Raw genomic sequence first — 12,294 nt, forward strand, 5'->3', positions numbered from 1 at the left:
TACTAAAAGTTCTCTGTCATTGTTAATTATAAAGTTCCATAATTTAGATAATGATTGTAAAACTAGTCTCAAAAACAATAAAAAATGGATATAAATCTTTTGCAAAGTAAAAGAGAAATCACATCTGTAAAAACGAGCTTGTGTGAGACTAAATATGCGGATATGTATGTTGAGTCTACTTTGCTAAAGTTTATTTTAAGATTTTGGTATCAATATCAACTTTGATGAAGTGGGTGAGTTCAAATAATAAAAAAATGCAGGGGTCAAAACTTGGATTCTCGCAGGTAAAACCACAATGATAAAACTTGAATACTAATAAAACAGTCCCAACATGGACAAATTACTCATCTAGTTAATTTTCATAACAGTGATCACAGTTACATATGAACAAACATGGAAAACCACAAGGTTCTTTTTTAAAAGAAGGATTAATAAAGAAATAATATAAGATAAAACCACTGTTGTTACATTTATTTGATATTCCAACTTTTATTTTTGGTTGTTTGAGCTTGCTTGCCATGTTGTTTAGTTTGTTAGTTTATCATACATGCTTGTTTAATATCTATTGACAAATTTTAATTTTGTATTAATCTTTTAAGTATTGATTATATTCTTCAGGTTGGGGATCGAATTGGCAAGGATCATTGCAAAGGTTGTCTTGCAAGAGGTACGGAATTTTTTCTTTTAACTCTTATTATTAATATCTTTAAAATGTTAGAGGAGTTTGAATATCTTAAATATTCATCCATAGAGAAGTAGGTTCTGAGATTAAAATTGTGTGCTGCGGTGATAACAGAAGGTTGAAAACTTGTGTGTATTAGAGAAGTAGGTTTTGGAAAATTTGTTTGTGTGCTGCGGTGATATAAGGAAGAAAACTTATTGTGTGTTGTTTGAATTTTTTGACTTGGTATTGATAGATGGTTAGGTAAGCTTTTATATGTATAGATTAGATTTTTCATTATATGTATAGATTAAATTTTTCATTTAGTCATATTGTTTTCATTATTTTCCATATGTATAGATTAGATTTAATTGCCACAACCCAAGCTAAAATCTTGTCTTTGATCCAAACCCAATTAGTTAGTGGCTACCGTTTTAGAATCTAATTATTAAATTAAAAACAACACTAGAATCTCTTGAAAGCTTAATGAAACAAAAGTACTAGAAATTAGTAATAGATTTAGAACAATAAATCTTTAGTGGGACTAAGAATCATGGTACTAGAAAATCAAGTAACTGCTATAACATGCAATTAAAAATCTCAGCACTAGAACAATCAAAACCATTTGAGCAATAAGGAATACAGAGTTTATGGATCACAACAAAAGCTTTTGCAAGCGAAATTTGGTCGCTTATCTGCCTCGCCACTGAGTTAGGGTTCAACATTTCTTTAGTAACATTAAGACCTTCCATGATTCTGTCATGCCTGAAAGATCTCTGCATAAGAATACAAGCATATACTGTATTATATTCCAAAGAAAAAAAAATTTAGAACAACCAACTCCTGTTTATTTCCCAAAAAAAAAAAAAGAATAATCAATACGAAAATTGAGTTATAATATATATTACAATAACACTTTTTATGCAAATAATTATGTTATGGAAACTTCATTATATAACACAAATAATGTGTTATACTAAAGTGTAGTATAACACAAAAAATGTGTTGTAGTAAAGTGTAGTATAACACAAAAAAAGTGTTATACTAAAGTGTAGTATAACACAAAAAAAGTGTTATAGTATCGACTATAAAAAACGTAATTCAACACTTATCTATATATTAAAATAACACAGAAATTGTATTATCGTTGACAGTACAATAACACATCTGTATAACACTGATAAAGTGTTATGGTAAGTACCCTGACCTACGATAACACAGTCTGTCTTAACACATTAGAAAGTGTTATCGTAGGCTTTGATAACACATTTTTGGTGTTATTAAAAGCATTTTTTCTTGTAGTGCACCTTTGAACCTCTTGTTCTAAGGCCTATGATGGTTCTCATTGCCTTGTGCATGTCTCTTTGCATCATTTTCCTTCCAAATCCCTTCTTTCAAAGTTTAATATCAATGCTTTTTCTAGGGTTTTTGACTAACCCTAGATATTTTATTCGAAACCAAATCATTTGCAATATTTGCCGAACAATTGAGCTTTTATGCATACTCTGTCAAAGTGTTGTTTCTTTGTACAAATTGAATAAACTCCCTAGTTTCAGCTGCTCAAATGGAGGCATCAAATTAATTTTTATTAAGTGAGTGTTGAAATTTAGCTCAAGCCAATGAGCTACGTCCTTAGTCTTCTCGACAATGCCCCAAGCAAAGCTACACTAGTCTACTCAGCATATCATAAAAGCAATAGATAACAACATGATTTTTTTTAAAAAAAAATACATCACATTGCATTAATATAATAAAGCTACATACATATTTTAGGAATACATTAAATAAATTGAAAATAAACAAAGTTACTAATGATTAGTAGTCACTTAGTGTATAGACAACTTATGGGAAGACATATAAGTAACTAACAGGCACCCCCTCTGTTTTCTCTTGTCATTCTCTAACTCTTGGCACTCACTCTACCGCTATTAATAAAAATTTATGCTCTAATCTTCCAATCACCTTATCCTGGTCCCTAGTTCCTATTCAGTTAACACATTATTAGGATAAATAGCTTGATAGACTCTAGAGCTAACCTAGACAAATGATATGAAATCCTATCAACCACCTCGGTGACAATTTCATCTATATCTAAAGTGGCACTCATCCTTTCTATGTAGCCAACATAGTGCTGGGCAAACTTCATTACTGGTGCCGCATACAACTCATGCTCATCATTACCATTGGTCACCGAACAAACCCAAGCTTCGTTCAACTTAAAATGATCACTAAGTGAGTTAATGACAAAACTAAATGCCCAAAACCTCCTCAGAGGTTCTAAGCCACCCTATCCTTCACCAAACCATCTACATATGCTTATTGACATTCATGAATAGGTTAAACAACCATTGTAACCTATTTCCCCCACTATCTTGGTCCATCTCTATATCCCATATATTTCTAACTTCAGCTAATATCTCACGCCAACTGACTTGGGATTGAGACAACTTAACCAATTCCCTCCCAACAGGAGCCTTAAATCTAGGCATCTTGTCTCTACTAAGTCACAAAAGTAAAAAAAGTCAGACTCTATCAAAACTAAGTGACATGAAAAGAACCAACTTACAGTGCAATGCATCGAGGCCTTCTTAATCCTTATATGCATACTGTGAGAGTCTACGGGAGTCTAATATAACGTAGGCTCTGATATTAAATGTAATGACCCAAAATTCTAACTTATTGAGTCACTAGGATATGACAGTGTATTCTTGTAGTCAACACCCTTATGTAAAGTAAACGCTTTAAAAAACGACCATTAAGTGACTACATTAATTGCAGTAACCTTTAAAAATGTTTTACATCATAATAAAAATGGTAATGCATTATTTTGGGATTCCAATTAGTTTAAAAGAGAAAACTTGGACTTAAGAGTAATGCTTAACTAACAAGTCATAACATAACTTTAATAAACTTGGACTTAGACTTTAGTGAAAAGACACATGTGTAGGAGACTTGGAACCTGCCAACCCTACTGGTCAGGTTTATCACAATATGCAAACTTCAAATGAGATCCTTGCCAGACACTAACATTGAGAAACTAGGCTTTCTTCTTACCTGTACACAGAGTAATTGAGTGAGCTATAAAGCCCATTAAGGAAGTAAGAACATAAAGCATGTAATTTTAAACTCATAGCTTTAAACAATCATAACTAGTAATATTCCTAAGACATTCTCATATAATAAAGTCATTAGGACCTATAACTAGAGGTGATCAACCTCAAAGACCTGCACGGTTTAAGTTTTAGGCCCTCTCGTGGACTAAGTTGGCTCTCATACACTTGCCACATATATCCTTGGTTGACTCTTTAAAGAACATTGATGCCACTCTCACATGGGCATATCTATTTCACTAGAACGTTGATGTCACTTTCTTGCTGACATAGCCATTCTTTATTGTGTGAGATGACCTAACAGTAATGTGGGGCATAAACCTCATACACACTCCCAACATCCACTATACACGAATAAGAATACACAACATTTCATATCTTCATCACTTTCATATAGAAAGCATCCATCACTACAAGAAAAAATGCTTTTAATAACACCAAAAATGTGTTATCAAAACATACCATAACACTTTTTGATGTGTTAAGACCGACCATGTTATCGTAGGTCAGGGTACTTTACATAACACTTTATCATTGTTATACAGATGTGTTATTATACTGTCAACGATAACACACTTTCTGTGTTATTTTAATAAATAGATAAGTGTTTAATTATATTATTTATAGTCGATTATATAACACATTTCAATACTTATAAATTTGTGTTATACTACACTTTAGTATAACAAGTTTTTGTGTTATAATACACTTTAGTATAACACATTATTTGTGTTATATAATGAAGTATGCATAACAAAATTCTTTACTTATAAAAAGTGTTATTGTAATAGATATTATAACACATTTTTTGTATTATTTTAATATTTAGATAAGTTTAAATTCTCGTTATATATTCATTTATATAACACTAATTTATTCTATTATATTTTTATTTTTTATTTATATAATTAAAATTAGCTTTCTAATATATACTAGCATCATCAAATAAACGTGATTTTCAAATAACAAAAAGTAAAAACATTCAACATTGTATTAACAATCCACAAATTATTTTAAAATATTCAACAGTGTCATCAACAACAAAATATTCTTTAAGTATTCAAGTATTCTTAAATATTCAACATATTGAAAAGTTACTATAACAAGAAACTTGGAGACTATTGTCTACTATAACATCCTCCAACTCTCACTTTTGCTTTGGCTCGTTCTCTCCATTTCCCATTCCAACTGTTTCATATAGCTTCACAGTTTCTGCATAGGAAATAAGCAGCCAAAAAAGTCCTTTTTAAAAAATACTTAAAGAAACTATGCTACAAAAAAAAAAAGTTATGCAAAATAATACAACTTGACATATATTCCTCGTGAAAAACCCACCAATTATTCTGATGGCTGAACTCCGAAACTCTGGTAGTGATTCAACAGCCCTATATAGAGTATCTTGTAATTTACAATCTGAAGTGAAGTTTTTAGGCAAGCCATCTGGCAGAGCAGATTCTACAGTGTCCAAAATAACTTTGCACGATTGAGCAGCTTCTGCAAGAAGTACAGGAAGAAAGATTGGGAGTTTGTGTGGATCATAAAAGTTTGCTATTTTAGTAATATTAAACTTTTTAGATATCTAAGAAATGAAAATCAACAAGTAATAATCCAATCATCTTTTCTATCATTTTACTAAATACAATAAAAATATCAGGAAAAGAAAAACTACTTTGACTAGTACTAGACAACAACAGCAATAATGTGAAACATAATTCCAAAGCTATGAACTAAGAATGAAATTATAGTTAGGTAAAGGAAATACCTTCATATCGTCCAAGGCCTTGCAATGATTTTTCTTTGAGAAGAACAGCTTCAAGGAGCAGACTAACAGCGTGCATGGACATAGGTGGGATAGAATCACTCTGTGAACGGTGTCTATTTTGTTCACATCTTCTAGAAATGGATCCTTTCATCCTAGGAGTCACTGCAGCAATGTCTATTCCTTCAAATACATGAAGTGCAGCTTCTATGTTACCCTTTTGATACTCAAGTCTTCCTAGTAGAGCTCTTGCTTCCTATAAACCATGAAACAAAAATAAATCATCATCCAAACTGATTTTCCAAAATAAATAAGTGTAAAAACAACTCCTTAGTAATTTGCCTCAACTTTATGACATTGTAAACTGTACCATCCCAAGACTAAAAAAACTCAAAAATAGTAATGCTATTTTTGTAACAGTATACCAATATTTTAATCAAACTGATTTCTTGACTCTTCCTTTCGATAGAAAATTATACACAGGAACAATGTTAGAACAAACAAGTAAAAAGCCAAGGATTTCTCCCATTTTTATTTCTTAATAAAATATCTCTCATATAACATATAAGAGACTCCAAATCAAGTGTGAAGTCAGATACCCCATGTCTAATTACACCCGAATTTATTACTGCTCATTAACACATGTCTTTCACATACTAGAAATAGATTACAAACACACAGAAAAATGGCTAACAATATCGAAGAAAAAGTCAGTTGATAGGAATTTAATCAAACACACCAGAAACACCCAAGTTTTCTTGGTTCGGACTAAACCCAATCAGAATGAAAACAAAAGAATACTAATTTTAACTCAGACTTTTCCTCAAACAGATGGTATGCATCAAAACTTTGAGTATACCTTAATGACTTAATAATAAGAAATATGTGTTCATGTATATATGTGTGAGAGAGAAACAGGGGGAAAATGATAGAGAAGTTAAACAAAATTTACTTGCAATACTAATCCAACCACAATAGTAATAAAATTATTGAGATTAGCTTATGGGACACAGTAACAATAAAACTGAGATAGTAATTATCATAATATTGTACAAATTAAAGGCACCAAAATCACATTTTCGTGAGTCAAATTTTGTGATCAATATATGCAAGGGATAGTGAAATAAAAAATTTGATCACTTGATTGTAGAGTGCAGAACAATAAAATAACAGATCTCATAAATTAGTATAAAGTAAAAAACAGTTTAGAATCACAAAAGAATACAAGATTTTGATCCCTAGTAGAAAAGATTTTGGTCACAACAAACCAAGTATTAATGATACAATAAGAAATATTACTAACTATCCCTAATGAAAACAGAACATAGAAATTTCAAGGTAAAACCAAATCAATTAACAACAAAACCCACATACAAATATCCAAAATAAAACAGAAGCTACAAAAAAAGAGCTCCATACCGTTTCCTTCAAGGTCTCTAGGGGCCTAAGGCATACGATACATTGGTGTGCCCTATTTTTTAATATTATCAATAACTTAATACATGAAATTGTAGGTAGACTGATTTGCAGATACCTTATATGTACTCAATAGATCTGGAGGAGCAGTGCTAATTGGTAGACTTAACTCAGGCCTCAATGCCACAGTATGCATTACTTTGACAGCTTTCAATGGATATCTTTGTTATAATCACAAAATTAGACGGCAGATATGTAAAATAAAAGAAAGGAAATGACAAGACAGAAAATTTGCATCAAACAAGAGGAAAAAGCCATACATAACTGATAACTATAAAGTGTCTAAGAATCATTAACATTTTTTTAACTAGAGAATACTACTATAATTATTTTTGTGGGATACACATTACTACAAAGAAAGCAAAAAATTTCGAAAACAAACATATTTATTGAGTTTTGATAATACCTTTTCAATAGCCATTGTGCATTGGAAATATATTAAGACGCCACCCAAGGTCAAATGAATTAGTTAACTTACTTTCAGTGGGCAGTTTCTCCAGAAAGCATGACCGCATCAGCACCTTCCCGTACTGCAATTGCAATGTCAGAGACTTCTGCCCTTGTTGGTGTAGGATGATTAATCATGCTCTACAACATGTTTGTTGCTACAATAACTGGTTTCTGCATTCTCTGACACCTTCTAATTATATCCTCCTGTACGTAACAAGGAAATTTCATTCATGACAGAATCTGAGACAAATTCAACATTTTCACTTCAGTATTTTAAATAACAATCATTTGAAAAGATGAACTTATCATATATACATAAAGCATGACAGAATAAGAAACTATTATGCAGACACCACATTACTTCCAAAACATAAAGCATGCATAAAGTACAACATAGTATTACTGTCTCATGAGCAGGCTCCTGACTATCAAAATAACTTATAGGGGCAAAGGATATAGAGAAACTCAAAATTCAGAACAAAAGAAAAGGAAAGGTAACTAAAGAATGAATCTTACTTAAAAATGTTAATCAACCAAAGCCAGGAATGGTTTGGCAAAGCAATGAAAAAGAAAACTCCAGCAGCTAACCAAAAAATAGAGACAATTGCTAGGGTAATCTTAGAGACATTCTGACCTCCACGCTGTATAAATACAAAGCCATCATCAACAACAAAAGGTAAAATTCAAAAATAGCAATGCATAATAACATAATTACCACGCCAAAAAAATAAGGCTCCTCAATCAAGAAGAAGAAACCCAATAATAAAACACTACAGATGCACCTGGAACTCTGCAGTGGGATCTTCAACCAATGACGGAAGCTAAGAAAGGCATATCTCAGCAGCCATGTCCCTTGCATCCTTGCAGTGTGCAATAGTTACAGAGTGACTTTCGGACTAATAAAACAGTAAGTATTAACTTCTTTAGTGTTCCTTTAGTACTACCACATGTGATGCTGATTGGTAGGCGGCAACAATGGATGAGAGATCGGGGAACAATTGGCAGAATGCATAATTCGCTTAGTAAGTAAAAAATTTCAAAAAAGACTAGCGACTAACAAATCTTGCCTGAACAACCTCTGGAAAAGCTCTGCAGCAGAATACAAAGGTATGAGAAACATATAGCACCAAAAGAATCTTAAGGGTACTTCAATTAAAAGAAGTTAGACCATAGAGCATCAAACCACATGAAAGAAACTGATCACAAATTTGAAAGAAATAAAAACTAATAATGAGATAAGCACAAATCCAAACCCTTGAAGAAAGCCTAAAGGATTGACATGGTCATCTTAAGCATGGAAATATATCAAGGAACAGAATGAAACATCTCTGAATAATAAAAAAAAAGATAAGTAAAAACTGCAAGCAATATTCATTTAGTTACTATATTAGGACTAATATGTACTCTTAGAAAATTATGTTTGTCTATAAGATGGATGCATGTATTTATGTGTTTATTCAACTAAGCCTCAATCAACAAAACTTAAACGAGTACTCTACCTGGACAAACCCATATAGGCCAGGAATGGACATAACATCTGCACCAAGTACTTTTAATCAAAAGTCAACATGTGGCTGCAAAAAACATTAGAGACAATAATGAAAGAAGGAAATGAAGATTTTTTTAAGACAAGACCTAAAAGAGTGCCACATAATATAAATAAATAAACAAATAAATAAGAGTGCCATCAAATTATAGAACTCAAAACTGATTCTGTATATCCAACCTCTCCCCGAATGATTAGTTGCAGTGAGAAATAACTAGACTCATAATAGAAAGATGCCATATATGAATCACAATACTGATATGAAAATTTACCAAGAATATTTTTATACTTCAAGAATTCAACAACTGAGCCCCAAAATTTAGTCTAATGTATCATCAGAGATAGCACAATTCTTAAGACTCTACAAAGTAAAAAAAAATGCCACATTCAAAAACTCAAATAATTTAGTCTAACGTATCATCGGGTCTAAAATGGCATCCTTGTTAAATCAAAAACAAAATTCAGAGCTTTTACCCACATTCATCCTAAAGAAAAAAATAATTATAATAATAAAGTAATTAGCATCTACATAGTCAGAATCCACAAAACATGGTAAAGCATGTAGTTAGATTATTCGGTTATGAACGCACTATGCACATGTGTTGACCACTTGAAACAACAAAACTCAAATAATTATTATCAAGATATTATAAAACTCTAGTTTTTTTACAAATTTAGTCTAAATGGTAAAATATATATAAGTCAAATTAGCAGTTAAACAAAAAAATATAATAAGTACATATATAAATACATGTATATATAGATGCAAGATTAGTAAATTCTTAACGGATGATTTAAAATTACTTCTTTCCCACTTCTAATGCTCCAAACATAAACACTACCATCACCATAACCTGTCAATTTTTATTTAGTAAGTCCATGAAAAGAGAAAGCAAATTCAGCTTTTTAATGGATTGGATTTGAGTTATATTTCTACAATACATATCTTGTTCTAACAAAATTGAGATTTATTGAACTTCTTTTGATAAAGAGCTTGACATGAATTTAGTGAATACACTATTAATTCTGAAGTATTAACTAAAAATCAATCATGAGACAGAGTGCCAAAGGCATCAATTGCCTTAGTGCACATGTAAAAGACCCTGTCATAGAAAACATGCTAAAATAAACCAGTTGCCTTAGTGCCAACTCTAGATGTTGCAATTGTGCCAAGCTTTGTCATATAATCATTGAAAAATATTATTTATCTTCCAACATCTTAAGATATGTCATTTTTCAATGATATTTAAACTTTCTAGACTATAAGAAATCACCACTAATTTGACAACAAACAAACATGGTGGTAGCTAAGCTACTTACAAGAAGTCAAGCAACAAGATTCCCGGCCCAATTAGGAAGTAAAACAACACAGTTTTAGAAAGACCACAGTACATTCCATGATGTTAGTAGCTAATGGAATTCCTCTAGACTGTTGTAAGAGTGAACTTTAGAATTGAGTGCTCTATATGTCAAAAACTCTTAAAAGATTACACTATGTATATAAATAGATTCAACAAGGGGAAAGAAGGAGTAATTTAGCAGCATTGGACTGGGCTTAAATTTATATATAGGATATGTAGAATGTGGTTTCACAAATTCTCAATCTCATGCTTCTTTGGCCTAACCACATCATATATCTGAAACAATTGTTGCTTTAGGCCTTTTCCAAAATATGAAAGGCAATATTTGAACAACCATTAGTAAGCTGGAAAAACAAGTTAACAAACAAAAATGTGTTAAACTAAAAACAATCACTATTCGCAGGCCAATCATAACAAAACACTCAACATGCTATCAAAATTTAATGATCCAACTGTATCTTCATAACCATTGATGTAACATACCTAACTTAGATCCTTAGAAAGATAAACATCAATTTTTTGTTTCTTTTTAGCTAGTTGAATCTCAACATATGGTTGGCATTTTGTTTTTGGAGGGGTTTCATAATATTTAGATCCAGAAGGAAAAAAAATATACTAGTTCCAATCAGTTGATCATGTTTCCACTAGTGAAAAACTGATGTTATACTATGACTAACCTGCCTTGCTCCCTCAGCAACACAAACCACTGCTGATCCTTTTGTCTCAATGAGGTCAGATGCCGCAAAACACCATGACGACCATGTAAATGGAAAGGTACCTTAAATGTATAAAACCAGTATCAGTACAGAATCTCAAAAATAACTAACCAATTAGTAAGTCGCACAAATACCTCTGGTATCAAGCATATATCGATTTGTCCACTAGCCAGGGATGCATGCATAGTAATAAATCCACTGCTACGACCCATCAACTTTACAATTCCTATACCATGGTATGCACTATGTGCCTGTAATAAGGATTGAGAAGTTAAAAAAGACTGTTTTTCCCACTGAATTCTTTAACAATGATATTATAATGCATGAAACTTAAGCAATCAAAATGAAATCGAACAAATCACAAAATATAATGAAAATTTTACCTCGATGTAAGCTGAATTAATGGCTCGTTGTGCTTCCTCAACAGCAGTGTCAAACCCAAAAGTTTTGTCCATCAGCAAAATATCATTGTCTATAGTTTTGGGGACCCCAAAAACAATCACCTTTACCCCTCTTCTACAGCACTGAAATGAAAATAGGAAAAGTAGGACATGAGACGTAAATAGAAATGGCAGGCAAGGTCGAGGCAAGATAAAGGGAAACAGCTTACAAATGCAGCAATCAAGTAAAAGTAGTTAAACATATCCAATAAGATGATTCTAGTGGCACGGTCATCTATATGGCAGTAAAGTGCTTTCTAATTTATACGAAAACATGAACATATAGACATGGTGATGTATCCTAAACTAAAAGCAGAATGAATTCAACTCATCAGGAATGCATCAACTTTTAATTCTTGAGACAGCACTTCACATCTACAAATTTAGAACAACTTGTACCAAAGCAATTTATATCCCAAAAGATTTAAGCTTTAAGTAATTTGTTCAAAAGTGACCTTACTTATGAATGCATGCCAGATTAGGAGATAAGAAACACAGGAATGTAAACAGATACACGCATAACTACCTCTTTGTGAATTACATTTTCCCCAGCATGAGTTCCGTTCCTGTAGAGTCCAAAGAACTTTACTTAGCTAAGTTATATAGTAGTATAATAGTAATAATAGTATTATCTTTATGACTGTGGATTTTTGGTTCAGACCGGGATTTATTTGGACACTCATAGTAGTACTTGTAGATTTTCTAAGTTTAACCTATAGTCTAGGAATATTAATTTTAACCTAAGGTTTGATTAATACGACTGATATTGAGGGTA

At 31.8% G+C, this 12,294-nt stretch overlaps 1 long non-coding RNA gene across 1 annotated transcript; it reads right to left on the reverse strand.

Moving 5' to 3' along the window:
- Nucleotides 1-11,105: 11,105 nt before the first annotated feature.
- LOC133816202 (uncharacterized) lies at nucleotides 11,106-11,577 on the reverse strand. Its single transcript, XR_009885073.1, has 3 exons — nucleotides 11,463-11,577; nucleotides 11,214-11,330; nucleotides 11,106-11,141 (listed from the first exon to the last, which is right to left on the reverse strand). It is a non-coding gene; the product is annotated as an uncharacterized LOC133816202 (long non-coding RNA).
- Nucleotides 11,578-12,294: the final 717 nt, after the last annotated feature.

The sequence above is a fragment of the Humulus lupulus genome, chromosome 2, assembly GCF_963169125.1.
Source record: "Humulus lupulus chromosome 2, drHumLupu1.1, whole genome shotgun sequence".
In the NCBI taxonomy this organism is placed as follows: domain Eukaryota; kingdom Viridiplantae; phylum Streptophyta; class Magnoliopsida; order Rosales; family Cannabaceae; genus Humulus; species Humulus lupulus.